Here is a 16,024-nt window from a genome sequence, read left to right as displayed (position 1 = left end):
AAATAAAAATATTTAACAAAAAAAGAAAAGAAAGATTATATCTGCTGTGATACTGTTCAATCACCAGTGATATACTCGCTAGGAATTATTAGCTGAGGTGGCAGGCTCATTTTATTCTCTTTGTTTAAAAAATAATCGCTTTCTTAAGACAATTGATACTCCATTTTCTTTCATTTTTTTTTCTGTTCTGAAACTTGCTCTCACTCAGATGTAGAAACCTCTCAGCAGTTCTTCAGCAGCTAATCTGTTTAGCAAAAGTATTTTTGTATCTCAGAAGGGAGGGGGCAGCAGCCATCAACTCAAAACGGCACTCCTCTGGGCTGCGTCACTTCCGTCAGCGTCAGCGGAGGCAATAACAGTTTATTGCAAGTATATGATGTTAAATACCACCAGAAAGTAAGTAAAAGTTGATTCTCTGGATTTTGCCCTCCCGCATTTACAGTTTTCCTGTTTTTAGAGCGATTTGATTAAGGAAATCTAGTGTTTGTAAAATCATTGGAGGATCAGGCTGGAGTCTGGGCTTCCACAAAGGATTGCAAACTGCTTCAGCGGCCATGAGCTCAGGAGCCTGGTTGGCCACAGCCCTGAACGTGGAGAGTGGACAGGCACCACTGAATTGTTGACTTCAAGAACACAGCAGACGGCAGCAATCCAGGGATCACAAGACTTTTGGCACAGCAGCCTCTTGAGATCTGTAAAGCCAGTGGCTGAATATTGGATGTTACTGTAGAAACAAATCCCAACATCTCTATGACGGTGTTTGGAGCTCTCAGAAAGCAAAACAAAAATAAAACAATCCCTCAACATAGACCAGGCTCATTTTGGAAAAACAAACAGACAGACAGACAGACAGACATCAAAGCTGAGCTTCATGAGTGAAAACAAAAAACAAACTAACCATGGTCAGATAGTTGGGAATTGACTAGACTTGAGAATCCGAGTTAGCCGAGAGGAGATATGATGCCTGGTCATTTATTCTCATGAATTAGTAAGTGCTGCATATATCTATAGCCACATTCTATGCAGTTTCAATGAGATGATTAAGGCTCAAACCTGACATTGGGAAGATCTTTCAAAATTGGTTTCCTAACTGGTCATAATGGCATATCCCTGTAATACCAACATTCAAGAGGCAGAGGCAGGAGGATCACAAAATAGAGACTAGCCTAGGATACACAGACTATTCAAGGTCAGTCTGAACAACAGTGACAAGACCCTATCTCAAAACCCCAGAAGGTCATCACTGTAGCTCAATTGGAGTCCTTGCCTAATAGTCTTAAGGCTCTGGTTCAGTCCTCAGCTCCACACACAAACAAAGCAAGACAAATGAATAGGAAGCTCTGGACAATTGTGGTTTGCTTCCAATCTTACAGTTTCCCAAAGCAGAGAACAGAAGAAGGTGCTTCTTGATATCTGGTCCAGAGAATGGAAGTCTAGAGTGAAATGTCTTAAGTCTGAAGAGCATTCATGAAGCATGGCTTCTACTAAGATTGAACTCCTAAAACGTGATGAAAGGTTGGGAGTTTGGAACCCATTCACGTCTCCCAAATCAGTTAACAAATGAATGAATGCTCAAAAAAGGCACTGGAAGAGTGCCAAGTTTGTGCAAGCACTGTACTGTGAATGTGGGTACCAAGGAGGGTAAGATGCAAGCCTACATCATCTTGAAGCCTAAAATAAAGTCAGAATATACAAAGCAAAGGGCTGCTTCAGTTATGGTACCCAACCCTGATGGGTTATCACAAAAGGCTTTACTTCAGAAAAAGAGGTCATCTTGTGGCTGGGCCTAGAAGGCAATACTTAGCCATCAAGAGACATACCCCCTAGCCCATCACAGGGAAGTTGCCTGAGCAAAGCTTGTAGGATCAAATAAGTAGTCTTCAAAGACTGAGGCAAAACCATGGTGGGTCATAGTAGAGGATTTAATCAAACTGGTAGCCATGAGTGAGACCGGAGGAAAGCAGGGACCGATAGTGTATTGCAAATTCTTCTGGGCTGGGAGGAAGGCTTGCTTTTAGAGAGTGGGAACTTAAAGAATTCTTTTAGTGTTGTAACAAACAACTGTAATTTAATGGCATCGGATATCTCTGACCAGTGGTTTTGCCTTCAATCTTTTTGCTTATTTTAACTTCCAAAAAATGTACTGGAGCCTGAGATATCCTTCATTCCTTTTTCTGGAATTATTCCACAGAAGGGCTATGACCTAAAGGATTCTCCAGCCACCCAGTGGAAATCTCATGTAAGGCTGACTGCCGCTACTGTGGAAGCCATTAGCACCTTGTGTGGAGGCATGGCGGTTTCCCTGCTCCAGGAGGGTATGTTTTCAGGATCTCCTTCTTTACAGTGGCTCAAGTCCACAACTATTTTATTCAGTCCCGCCTACTGTGTGGGTGGCACAGTCAGGCCTTCGTCCTGAACACTGTGGCAGCCCTCAGCACTTTGGTACCACAGGCCAACAGATTTGGAACTAGGGCAGATTTCAGGCCGGGCTCGTGTTTTGCTTCCTGGGAAGGAGCAGATTTCCATCCTATTGCAGGCTGTTAAAACGTCAGACTAATAAGTTTTCAACAATCTGTCAGTGCCGGTCTCCAGCAACAAGCTGGCATTGCCTTTGGATCCTGGCTTCATGGTCCAACCCAACCTCAGCCAGTCAAAATAAGAGACACAACAGCAAGAGAGAGAGAGAGAGAGTGAAAAAAAATCAGATAATCATCCCAAGCCAAGCAGAAATTCTTAACAAATCCATTGTTGCCGATTGCAAACAGCAACTCTGTGGTCTGCCTAACCTGGTTTGACCCTCGGGAAGGGCCATCCCTCCAAAAGCTCTAATTATCTATGGTCAGGAGTGACTTGAAAGACATTAATGCCATTGCCATTGGGAAACGAGCCTACCTGCTTTTAACAGCTTTGTTTTTTCCTCAGTCAAAGAACAAAATGTTAGCTCAGTGGCGTATGCTTTCTATTAGAGAACGGCCCGCAGTGGCAATCTCCAGAGAGTCGCTCAGCATTTTATTACAGACCCCTATTTTTAAATGTTTAAAAAACTACTTATTACAAACCAAAACTTGGAAAACCTGGTGAGAGAGAGAGAGAGAGAGAGAGAGAGAGAGAGAGAGAGAGAGAGAATTAAATTACTAAGCAAATGTCCTGAGTGAACTGTTTTCTGTCATTCTGGCCCCAGACAGTAGCAGGCACTAGAATGGCTCTGGCTATGTCCTTCTGGTAGACCTCCTTCAGGGAGATGGTAGGGTCAGATGGCACACAGGGTTGGAAGCTGGCATGTACTGAAATGCACATTGAGAACTGCCATTTTCACCATGTCATTAACATGACTCTAGCCTCTAGGCAGCATAATTCCAGCAAAACTGCGCCCGAAGATTGGTGGCCTGGAGTGGAACCGAGACATCTCTCTCAAGCACATCCAGCTATTGCAACTGGGTAGACATCTGAGTCCAAGTATTTTGGGAAGAGTCCTGGTATGGGCTCTGAAAAATCCTATATATCAGATACAAATACACAGCCCCCCCCCCCAATCCAAACAGTGCCAAAAGTTGAGTGAGAATTCTGCAGTGCAGTGTCATCTTTTATTTATTATCTTAGAGTCTCCAGGGCTGACAACGAGCCACAGTCATAAATGTTTAATGTCGACATAGGGAGTTGTCAAAGGTGAAGTCAAGAAACAGTGGAAGAAACGGGAAGAGGTAGAGGAGAACAGATAAGTAAACGTAATGGAAAGTACTTTAGCATGTTGAGGTTCAAATCCCAAAGCTGGCCCTTAGTAGTTACAAGATCTGTGGACCACTTGGCTTATGTTTTTCAGTCTCAAGGTAGCAATGAGGGAGGAACACAGCTGATAATGATGATAATATCTAATATCATATATATATATATATATATATATATATATATATATATATATATAATTTGTGGTTTGAATGAGAGTGGCCCCAGAGGCTCATGTGTTAAAATCCTTGGTCACCAGTTGGTGAAACTAGAAGGGACTGAGAGGTGTGGCCTTGATGGAGGAGGTGTGTCACTGGGGTTAGGGGTGGGATTTGAGGTCTCAAAAGCCTACATTTTTCTAGTTAGCCCTTTCTCCCTCTCTGCTTTTTGTTTGTGGATCGGATGTAAGCTCTCAGCTACTGCTCGAGTGCCATGCCTGCCTGCCATACTCTCCACTACAATCATCATGTACTTTGACCCTCTGGAACCATGAGACCCCCCTGTCCCCCTCCCCCCGCAATGAAATGCTTTCTTTCATAAGTTATGATGCTTTGTCACAGAAATAAAAAAGTTAAGCAGTGTGTAAACTCTTCATCTACTGTAGAACCTGTAATGTGGCCATTATGAATGTGATTTTGTGGAAGAAAAGAGGGAGATGTAGTACACAGCCACTTGATGGTACTCTGCATGGCTTACAGAGCACAGTTCCTTCACCAGTCATAGGGCCTGATGAGGAAATGTCTCTTACTCCTCCCATGATGGAGAGCACTAGTCTAATGGAGGGAAACACACAAAGCTAAAGGTCCAGAGAGCAGAGGTGGGTGGGGATGGATGGAGATGGTCAGCCTTCCTCCTGTATCCTTATCTTTGGTACCGAGGAAGGGTAAAGGACCTAAATGAGTTTAGGAAAGGATTTCTTCATGGGGAAGCAAATTGGCTATGTCCAGATGGGCATGGAAAAGTTTCTGAAAGATTGTCTTGAGGGTAAAGGAGAGAAGAAACAATACTGTTACTTCTCAGTTTAGATTGAAGCACAAGATAAACAGAACTTATTTATTCTGATCAATGTAATTGTTGCAGAGGCAAAAATCTGAAGACGATTGAGGAAATGAAGTCCAGAATGGGTACAAAAGGATGGCATTAAGATAATCATAAGGCTCTTGGCATTGAGAAACCTGAGGCTGGAGAAGGTGGCAGGGACTGGACTGCTAAGACAGTGTAGGACTCTACCTAATGAAGTCATTGCAAGTCATAGACCCTCTGCTCTAGGTGGTAGAGTGCACCCAACAGTGTTCCCGAAGATCTTAGGATGGGAGTACAGTATAGCAGCCATGCATGCTGACAGAAGCTGTTGTCCCATTATGGACATGCTTTGGGGTGGAAAAATGTCCAGTTAAGTGTGCCACCATCTTATCATTGAATTTCATGACATCATCGCTACTATCCTTAACACTCATAGTTGTGACCATTGGCAAAGCTTGGGAGGGACTCCAGAACAGCTCACCCCTTCTGAATCCTCTGCATGCTAACACATCCCCAAGGAGTTCCGTCAGATTATTTTGTTAGGTTTAGTAAAGCTATATGGTCTTTAGGAAGAGGAGATTGTAGAAGTCTAGCATGAATATGCTCCCAAGACCATGGCCTTCAAAATCATGCATAGGGTAAAGAATTGAGGCTGAGTATGTACCGAAAAGGGGAATCAAGGTCAAAATCTGGACCCCAAAAACAGGACAACTAGGGCTTGGGAACAGAAGTGTGTCACTAGTTCTGAGAAAGGTATTTTCTCCTCAGGAACTTGTGAAAGAGCATGCTGTATTTCAGGAAAACCATTCCTTTACTCAATTATTACCTTCAGAGAGAGAGAGAGACAGAGAGAGAGAGAGAGACAGAGAGACAGAGAGACAGAGAGACACAGAGAGAGAGACACACAGAGAGAGACACACAGAGAGAGACAGAGACAGACAGACAGACAGAGACAGAGGCAGAGAGAGCTCTGAATCCACATCGGATTCCATGTCTTTGCCCTGTCCCCAACAGAACATGTAGCAAATCAGCGTGTGTCACTGCCGCCCCTGGAACACCAACACAGTGAACTCTCAGAATATCTGGCTCTCTGTTTTCCCTGTGTTGCCAACAAGGATGTCCTGACAATTGCCACACAACAGATATGTACTCATAATTGCCACACTCCAGCCATCTGGTCAACGTGTCTAAGCTGGAGACCTCGTCTTTCTTTATTTACCCTGCAATTTTCAAGCTACTTTACGAGGCCTTGCAGATGGCAGAAGCTTAATAGATAATATCAGCAGTATCCCCCAATCTTTGCAGAGGCGTCACGATTTAGAGACTCATGGACCCCATCCAGACTGCGACTGAACGAATATTTACTCAGGACAAAGGAGTAGTCATAATGGGCTCCTTGCAGCCCAGTGCCACAGTGTTTCTGTACGTAAACCAACAATTAAATGTAATCCTATATACTTATAGTTTTAAAAGAAATTCAAACCAGTCCTTGGAACTGAATAACCCCAGCCCTAGAGAAAATGACTTCCAGAGCATCAAGCCCAACATATGAACACAGGACCTCTGAGCCACAAAGGAACACACTCTTTTCCACAGGGAAAAGGGCTTGTTGTATAACCATTCATGAGGCCAAAGACTCAGATGTTCCCATGGACAATCAAAAAATGATTACTGGTCAAGTCATATTGGCCATTTCCATAAGGGCAGCTCTGAGACACAGATTTGGCCATGGGCAGAGATGTCAATAAATTCTACAAGCAATTGACACCCCCCTCCACTGTGAGAGCTCAAAAATCCAGTGTCTCAGAGAAATAACTGACCAATTTCATGAGCTTCGAGTGAACATGAAATACTGGATATTTTTTAAATAGCTATACACTGCTTTGACATTACATGCTTTACTCCACCATATACTTTGACAAGAACAACATTTGGAAGGCATCTCATTTGGCCCTCCCTCTCTTTACTAAGATAGGGATTGTTTCCCCTCTAATTTCCTGCTATTCCCAAACATCTAGATGAAATTCTGTCACATTTTTAAGATCTCAGTGGATGTTGCTCAATAGACTGAATGGATGAGCTGGCCAAAAATATACTGACCCATTCAGAACTATATGGTAGTCAAGTTAAAAACTAAAAGATGGTGGGACTCTTAAAAAGAGAACATGATTGTGTGTATGTCTATGAGTGTGTGTGTGTGTGTGTGTGTGTGTGTGTGTGTGTGTGTGTGTGTGCATTTGCTGGAGACTGAACCAGGCATTATCAGGCAAGCACCCTGACACAGAGGTGCACTCATAGCAGATATATACTTTAACATAAGCTTAAGTTACCAGTTTGAGGTCAGGATTCTTTTAAGAAGTTGTTATGTAGGAATGCCATAGGTTGAATCTCACTTGAGGGCAAAGATTTCTCCAATTATTATGGTTTTGAAACATAATTCTTTCTGAAAAGCCCTCTATGTGTGTCCCTTTTTGCCCACAGGCCCCTACAGAGTATTTACCTACATATCTATATATATGGCATTTATGTGATATATACAGCATATATATGATGTTATAAATATACATATATGCTATTTTTTTTACTTCACTCATGCACTAAAGAGCATTCATTAGGTAGGTACTTTTTGCCAAACATTTCCAGATGCCACTATTAAAAGCTGACACATAGACCTCATGTTTATACAGCCTAGCATTTGTAATTTTAGACTAATGAAATCGTGAGGTGGGATTAATGTGCATTGTTTCATCTCTAAATCTCATAGCTATTCCTTTTTATAAAACAGCAAATGATATTAAAATGAAACAAAGAAACAAAATTTGTTTTAAATGGTTAGGATTCATGCCAGGAAAATAGAGGCAATGTCTCTTTACCTCAACAAATATTTCAAGTATTTGGGTAGAAGGTTGTAGAAGGGCCTCTTGGGGCTTGCTTTTAGGTCCTGATTGTGTGTGAATTCTCACCCTAGTCATTTTTCTTCCCTAAGACACTCTGTATCCTCTTCACAAGCAGAAACAATTATTGATTTGAATGTGAATTTTCATTAGTATTCATGTTCTCATAGTAGAACTTAGTAATGAAAATGTAAACATCAAAAGAGGCTGAGCATTAACAGGGATAGAAAGAGACAGTTCTATCATTGATTTAGCTGTGAATTGTTAAGCCTTGGCCATGGATAAACTTAGTCCAAATTCAGGGTCAGAAGAGTTATAGGATATGAAGAGAAGAATCAGAAGAAAGGAGTAGAAATAAGGACACAAAACAGTAACAGGGCCTTGAAAAGTATCAATGAACTAACTTGACAGTGAACTTTGAGAATCCTGATGATCATATTTTGTCAAATTGATTGGCTCTGAGATTAACTAAGAGACACACCTCTGAGTGTGTTGGTGGGGGCATTTCTTTAAAATTAACTAAGCAGGGCAAGGAAGAGGCTCCTCTAGAGGGATCACCACCTTCTAACCGTGGTTCAGACAAAGAAGACTGAGGGAAAAGCAGAGCTGTATTTGCCTGCTCACTTTCATGCCCTGCTGGTAAGTGCATCTGCTTTTGCAAGGCTGTTGCTGTTGCTATCCCTTTCTGACATTGGAGCCTCCTGCCTTCTTCTGTAGACTTAAGACCAGCGATTCTTTAGTTCTTCAGTGTCAGACTGGCATAACAGACTTAACAGTTATCAGGTTCTCAGCCTCTCCAGTTTATAGCTACTGTTAGACTACACAGCCTATATTCTCTAAGCCAATATGATAAATTCCCTCTGTAATATATATTCATCCTATCAGTCCTGCTCCTTTAGAGAACCCTGACTTTCCTGGATTATCATAATTGATTAGACACTTTATTTAAGTGTTTGTATGTGTACATACTACATGTTTAACACACTTCTCAATCATCTCTTTAGCCACTGTTTACCAACTACAAAATAATCCTTAGACTATTCTGCATGCAGATCTAATTTATTTTTATACCCCATCCTGACTCTGGAATAGGCTATATGCTGGTGTGTATGTTGGTGTTTACATCATAGGCCATAAAATATTTAATAAGCACCTGTTTTTAAAGTCCTATTACTTTATTCTGCAGGATTTTTTTCCCTTAATGTCCAAGTTTCATCGTGCTATACATTTATTTCTTTTATTGTACGGAGATCCTCCATACACATACACCAGCACATATGTAAACCACAAAGGGCATAAACCTAGCAAGGAGCTTTCAATAAAATCCTCAAAATGTTCTCCCAATCGCATGCTGTACACAGTACTGAGGTCATTATTGGATTATGCTCAGGTTGAAATCTCTTATTTGTTTTCAAGTTTTCAAGAGAGTGGCTGTTCCCTTGTTACATTTTCCATAATATGTGCTGTTATCATTCCAAGAGAAAAGCTGTGGCCACTTCTACTCACTTATTATTACAAATGGAAATACCAAGCCTTTGGGATCAGGAAGTAATATCCAGTTGCTCTTTTGGCCTCACCCCTCAGACCTTCATTTTCACTAATGCCAGCATTCTTTCAGAGCCCTTTGTCCATGAAGCATTTCTTAATCTCAATCTCAAGAGTATTTCTTTTAGTTTTTATCCCCACAATGAATCATCATGATATTGTATGAGCTTCTCAATTATATAATCAGGTTTGTATAACTAGGTCTCTGGTTCTTTATATGCTGCCCTCCATGTTAGTGGAGCAAGGATTGTTTAAAAACAGAACATTTAGTTGAAATTAATAAATGCAGATTTAGAACTATGGAATTTGGTTCAAAATAAAATTAAAAAATCATAATCTGGTTGTGTGTTTCAGTCAACTGCTTATTGGGTACATGTGTTTGTTATGTGAAATAATTATTCACCTTTAATTTATTTAAAAATTGTGACCTGCATGCTGCTTTTACATTTAAAAAGGAATGGAATGTCTTTTCCTGGCCTTTAGCAAAGGCAAAACATTTAATGAAAGACAAAATGGTAAGAAGGTTTGGTGGTGCGTGCCTTTAATCTGCCATTTAGGAGACAGAGACAGGTGGATCTCTTAGTCCAAGGCCAGCCTAGGCTACAGAGTGAGTTCTAGGACAACCAGGGCTACACAGAGAAACTGTGTCTTGAACTCTGCCTTCTACCAAGAAAAAGAAAGGAAGAAAGGAAAGAAAAAAAAAACCTATCAGCCTATTAAACATGGGCGTTTCACATATGTGGTTAGTTGAGCTGGTAATAACACTGTCTCATGGGGAAAACTATTGTGATGGTTAGAAAAGCATTTGTCAAAGGGTTCTGGTAAGGGATCCTCTTGAAAAATGAAATATGGCACGCTGAATTTCACTATAACTCCAATAAGCCTTAGGAGTCTTACTGCGGCGAGTGAATCATGGATGTATCTTACAGTCTTTGTGATGTGTGGCCCCCTGAGGTACTGGGAGCTGAATGTCCTGAAAATAAATTCTACGACATATTTAGTTTTTCCAGAGTCTCATGTAGCTCAGGCAGGCCTCAGTATTAATACTCAAACTGCTGTTCCATCTGCCTCCACCCCACCAGTGCTGGGGTGTATTATTATACCCAGCTCATGTAGTGCACAGGGTTGAACCCAGGGCTTTGTGAACACTAGGTGAGCACTCTAGTGATTGAACCTCATCCCTTCTCCTTGCCAATTCAAGTTGTATAAAGCTCAGTTGTATAAGGCTGAATTCAAGGGGTCTTGCTTGATTCTGTTGCCCACCCCCCTTTTCCCATACCCACTACCATTTTTCCACCTAAAGAACACTTCAGTGCGGGTTCAGGTTCTGTTTCTCGAATCCATTTAGCTTTTGCTGTGCTCCCACCAGCAGCTCGGTCCTCACAGCATTTCTGTCTTACGCTTAGATTTCTGAACAGCTGCACAAACAAAAGAACTCTCTATTGTTAGTATTGCCTTACTCCATTCTGATTGTCACACAAGTAGCCAGAGTGATCTACTAGCGTCTCAGTTGGTTGTTCCTCTGCTCACAAGCCTTCAGTGGCTACATTTCACCCTTGGAATTACCCAGAATTCTTGGCGAGGCGCACAGTCTTACGGCACCGACTCTGGCTCTTCAATCGCATGCCACTTTGGGTTTTTATCACACTGCTTTCTGAAGCCTTCTCTTTCGCTTTACATCTGAACTCCCATATGCTCACAGAGCAGCTCCTCCTTATCCATCCTTCAGGCTACCATTGTGACATCACCTGGTCCTCCTGGGGGCTTTTTTGAGCTGCAAAGCTCTCTGTTCAGACTCCCTTTTGAGAATCTCATTGTACTCGAAGTAGCCACTGACTACAGTATCAATAATAGCTACACAATTTTCTAATAATTTCACATCATCATTACTTACTTTGAGTTCTAGGACCCCTGTGGCTACCCTAACTCAAAGAGGTTCAAGTCCTTTATCTGAAACATGTGTACCTAGATTAATGGATAACCTCTCCTACACTTTGCATAATCTGTAGATTACATATACTACTTAACACTGTAAAAAGCAGTAATGTTGCAAAACCCTGTACATTTTCAGCACAGACACCATTTTTTAAGGACCGTCTTCTGCAGTTGGATGTTTAACAGTGGATATGTGATGAGCAGGGCACGGCTCTAACTTCCTGTTAGCTATTTTCCTGCTGCCTTATAAAAAGCACCCTCCTCCTTCGTAGGCATTCAGTAAGTGTCTGTTGGATGAATGAACAGAGAAAACTATTCCTTGCTTCCTTCCTTCCTTCCTTCCTTCCTTCCTTCCTTCCTTCCTTCCTTCCTTCCTTCCTTCCTTCCTTCCTTCCTTCCTCCCTCCCTCCCTCCCTCCCTCCCTCCCTCCCTCCCTCCCTCCCTCCCTTCCTTCCTTCCTTCCTTCCTTCCTTCCTTCCTTAGGGATTTTACTGTGTAACAGCTCTGGCTGTCCTGGAACTCATTTTGTAGGCTAGACCAGTCTTGAACTCACAGAGATCTGCCTGCCTCTGCCTTTTGAGAGCTGGGATTAAAGGTGTGTGCCACCACCACTCAACTTTCTAGCACTTTTTGTTTTTCCTAGTAGTTCTTTTAACAATATGTATTTTTTTCCCTTTGGGAGCTGGAGCTTGAACCTAGGGCCTTATATATAGAAGGAAATACTCCACCACTGAGATACATCCCTAGCCATCTAGTAGTTTAAAAAAAATTAAAAATCTATTGTTTGTGAGTTTCATATATACAATGTGTTTTGATCGATTCCACTCCTGTTTCCTTTCCTCCAATTCTTCCCCTAACCACCTCCACCACTTTCTCCTCCACATTCACGCTCTCCTTTTTGGACCCTTTGAGTCCCCTTAGTGCTGCCAGGATGTACATATACAGTGTCTGACTCTCTACTGGAGCCATAGGTAGTTTCTCAGAAGCCACATCCTTGAAGAAAATGGACTCTCCGTCTCCTAGCAGCCTTCATTTGCCAATGGCTTCTTACCTAGGGGTGGGGTTGATGACTCCCTCCCCACCCATGCTAGGCTTTTTTTCAGGCTTGATCTTGCCCAGGTCTCATGCTGTGGTCACAACTGTTGTGAGTTCACGTGTTCAACCACCCCTTGCTGTGTCTGGGAAAAGAATGTTCACTGATAGCCATCCACTACCTCTGGCTCTTGCCTCTTTCCGCCCCCTCTTCCGCAGTGATTCCTGAGCCTTGGGAGAACAAGTTTGATACAGACGCCTGTCTAGGGCTGAGTACTCCTTTGGGAGCTTTTGTTTGCTGCATTTTGTAGACTCCATCACAAGCAAAGTTAGTCAAGCATACAATCAATAAATCAAGAAGTTTAGGAGGGTTTTCTTTCCTGAGAAGTAAGCTCTTACATGAGCACACATCTAATTCTTTTTAAAATAATAATTTTAAGTTAAAGAGCAGTAACCACAATTAGTTAGGAGAAGGAGTTTGAGCATTTATTACAGTGACTAGATGGATAGTTTGAGGAAGTTGTGTTATCTTTAACACAAAGAAAAAAATTTCAGTGATTTTGTAAACACGTTTCTGATCTGGCCAGTTTTTATAGTTTAGGAAAATAGTCCTAAGACACTATTGACTAAATTTCTCCTCCAAGATTAGTAAAATCAAAGCCAGCCAGTCCCATAGACCACGAGCCCACTCGAGCACATTTATAAATATGTTGAAAAGAGCTGCTTAGAAATACAACATGACGCCTAACCACATTCTATTATAGGTTGTAGGCATTGGAGATGTGGTCTAGAATGAAACCTCATTCCACCTTAGAAAGATAGAGACTTCTCAAAAATACACTCTGTCTAAAATTGATGGACACACACAAACCGCGGAAGACAAGAAAAGCCTGAGTCCAGCCGGTCTCCATCTGGATATAATATAATCCAGTGGAATGATAACAAAATATTATTTTTGGATTATAGTTTTGTGTGTTTTATGTGGTATTTCACTGCCATATGAGGACTCTTCTGTTAGTTTGTTAAAAAATACTCAATGTTGATATTAACTCACTCTTCCAAGAAACATCGTATTAATAGCTTGCTTTTTTTCTTTCTTTCTTTTTGGGGGATGGTGGTGTTAGGAGTTGCACTTGGGACCTCACACATACTAGGCAAGTACTTTACCACTGAAATGTATTCCCAGCCTCACGAGCTTGCTTCAGGCAAACAGAAATTTGCTTCTTTGGGAATTTTGTCTTCTGGACATTGACAGAAATTAAATGTCTGTCCGTATGTGTGTGTGTGTGTGTGTGTGTGTGTGTGTGTGTGTCTGCCAACACATAAAAAGAGAGAAGACAGTACTTTTTCTTTGGTAGGTACAGTCTATGTACTTTTAATGTACTACTAGGCTTTATGATTATGTGCTAAATCCAAAATCTACAAGCAAATTTAACATATTTACTGTGAACAAATAAAATGGAGAGTCCATTGCCCCATCCCTGTGTGTGTATTTGAGTTAGTGCTTGGAAATGAACCCAGCATCACCCATATGAGGCAAGTCCTGTACTACTTAGCTGAAAGTCCCTGTTCCCATGAATCTGTCCATTTACCTGAGGATCCAGTCCATAAACCTCAAAACCAGCATTTCAAGCGATGTTTAAAGTGAACAAGCTTTCAATGATGTCTGCCCACACTGCCCTTGATGGGCACATCAATAGTGGCGGTCAGATCCCAGGCACATTGTAACACTCTCTGCTTGTATCAGCTAGGATGCAGGGTCCGGTAGTCCCAGAGTGATCTACATTTGCAACAGGTGCTGATAAACTGGCACCAGTGGATCCTTTGCCATCCTTCATCACTTAACAATGAGCCAAATGAACAACATGCAGAAGACTCTTCCAGGCCACTTAGACATTTCAGTGAATGTTACTAGCTATCGGGTTCACCCTTTATAGATAGGCAAATCATCCAAGTCCTTCCTCATAATGTTTTAGGTTGTGGAATTTTTGCACAGTAGTTCTATACTTTCTGTCAAGAAAATATTTGGCTATTTTCAAACAAAATATAGTGAACCTAAAAGCACGAACTCAAGTTGATTTAAAACACGTGGTACAAGAGAAAAAACAACAACAACAACAACCTGAAGCCATGAAAAACAAAAAAGTATTGTTTGTGAAGAAACACATTTCCCCCCCAGAAAAAAAAATCTGTATGCTAACAAGCATTTCACATTATTAGAAAATGTTATTAGAAAAACAATTAGAGCCACAGTGTTACAGCCAGAGAATAATGTAAGAACAAAATGCAGAAGTGATAAATTAGTTCAAAGACTAGAGTAGTGCACAATGTTTTGAAAAGTCACTAACGGCAATTTTTCCTACTCCCCTTTTAAAGGTATTTGAAGGAAAATAGGAAGAAAATCTAACACATACTTGTCACACAGTGGGAATGGCTGGTTAATTTTGGTAAGGTTTAAAACATGCTCTTCTTATGAGTCCTGGGCCTTTGACACAGGAGAGTAGCAGAAGTTCTCCCATTCTCCCTTGCCCTGAAGGTCATAACATGTGGGAGCATGTTCTGACCTTTCCCTGAAGCATATAGCAATACACTCATCAGTGAAATACCTACAGCACCTCTACCTAAAAGACAGGAGCCACGGTGACACCGGGAATCACCTGAACTCACAAACCGGCTTTATTTCCCCAGCATATTTCAGTTAAGTACATATTCTGCTCTCCAGACATGATTCTGTACAGAGACTTTGCCTTGAATCTTGTATAGAAAACACACAAACTGACCCAATGTTCCGGATCATCCCTTAGAAAGCCTCGGGTAAAACTTAGATGAAATGGGCCGGGCGTTGGTGGCGCACGCCTTTAATCCCAGCACTCGGGAGGCAGAGGCAGGCGGATCTCTGTGAGTTCGAGGCCAGCCTGGGCTACCAAGTGAGCTCCAGGAAAGGCGCAAAGCTACACAGAGAAACCCTGTCTCAAAAAAAAAAACCAGAAAAAAAAAAAAAAAAAAAAAAAAACTTAGATGAAATGACTGTGTCTACTTTTTCTCTTGCTCAGGGGATCCAAACTCAGGACTATATGCTTGAGTGGGAAGCACTTTTGGCGACCGAGGCATCTCTCCAGCTCCCAACAGATCTTTTAAGGCATGCTTTCCGGTTATTGTAATGAAATAATTATCTTTATAATTGCAGAGGTTTGTGTTATTATTTGCTCATTTTCAGTAATTTTAAAAGCATGTGCACGGTCCATGCTAGAGCTGACATTTTTTAAAATACAGAAATCCCTTGGGTGTCTTGCAGCGCTGTAGTGGTAAAATTCATTTTTGTTCAATCTCCTCTAGGGAAACAAACTTGAAAACTGGCTTCCCTGGTTTTCCTGACCTCCTGTTGTTTTTAGTTAAAACCAAACAAGTACAGCATGGCAATATGAGATCCTGCAGAGCAACAAGTCCAAAAATCCTGGAAGAAGACTGAGATATTTCCTTATTTCATAATGTGAGGGCCTTGAAATGACATTGAACATTTCATGTGTCCCTTCACGGTCACCAAAGAGCCTGTTGCCATTGACTGAGCTGAACTTATGGCAATTAAGAAATGTAATATTTATTTATGTATTTTTGATGTTTACTATTTATTACATATTTTTATTTTTAAAATATGACTTTCTGCTTTTTCTTCTGCTTCTCTTTCAGTTTAATTGAACAGGGTCATGAGATTGACCCTCACATTCTTAAAGTGGTCTCAACTTGCAGGAGCTACTTGTTTGTATGTAACAAGATTTTCCTTTGAGTTACAGAAAAAAAAGGCAAATGCAGAGGAACGTTGTACACTGAATTTGGTGTAAAACCACAATTAGGTTGGATGTGGAGGCGCACAT

General features: G+C 41.3%; 1 protein-coding gene across 5 annotated transcripts in view; it reads right to left on the bottom strand.

Annotated features, from left to right (window-relative positions):
- The window catches only part of Pde7b (phosphodiesterase 7B), a 307,348-nt gene that overhangs the window by 223,409 nt on the left and 67,915 nt on the right, over positions 1-16,024 (bottom strand). The window contains exon 1 of one of the 5 annotated variants that reach the window (XM_042262221.2): positions 10,752-11,448. The exons of the other annotated variants lie outside the window; for them this stretch is intronic. The gene's annotated coding sequence lies outside the window, so the exon portion shown is untranslated. Of the gene's footprint in view, positions 1-10,751; positions 11,449-16,024 lie in introns of those variants that run through there. 5 annotated transcript variants of the gene reach the window in all.

Source organism: Peromyscus maniculatus, chromosome 16 (genome assembly GCF_049852395.1).
Source record: "Peromyscus maniculatus bairdii isolate BWxNUB_F1_BW_parent chromosome 16, HU_Pman_BW_mat_3.1, whole genome shotgun sequence".
In the NCBI taxonomy this organism is placed as follows: Eukaryota; Metazoa; Chordata; class Mammalia; order Rodentia; family Cricetidae; genus Peromyscus; species Peromyscus maniculatus.
This window is presented reverse-complemented; position numbering and strand designations above follow the sequence as displayed.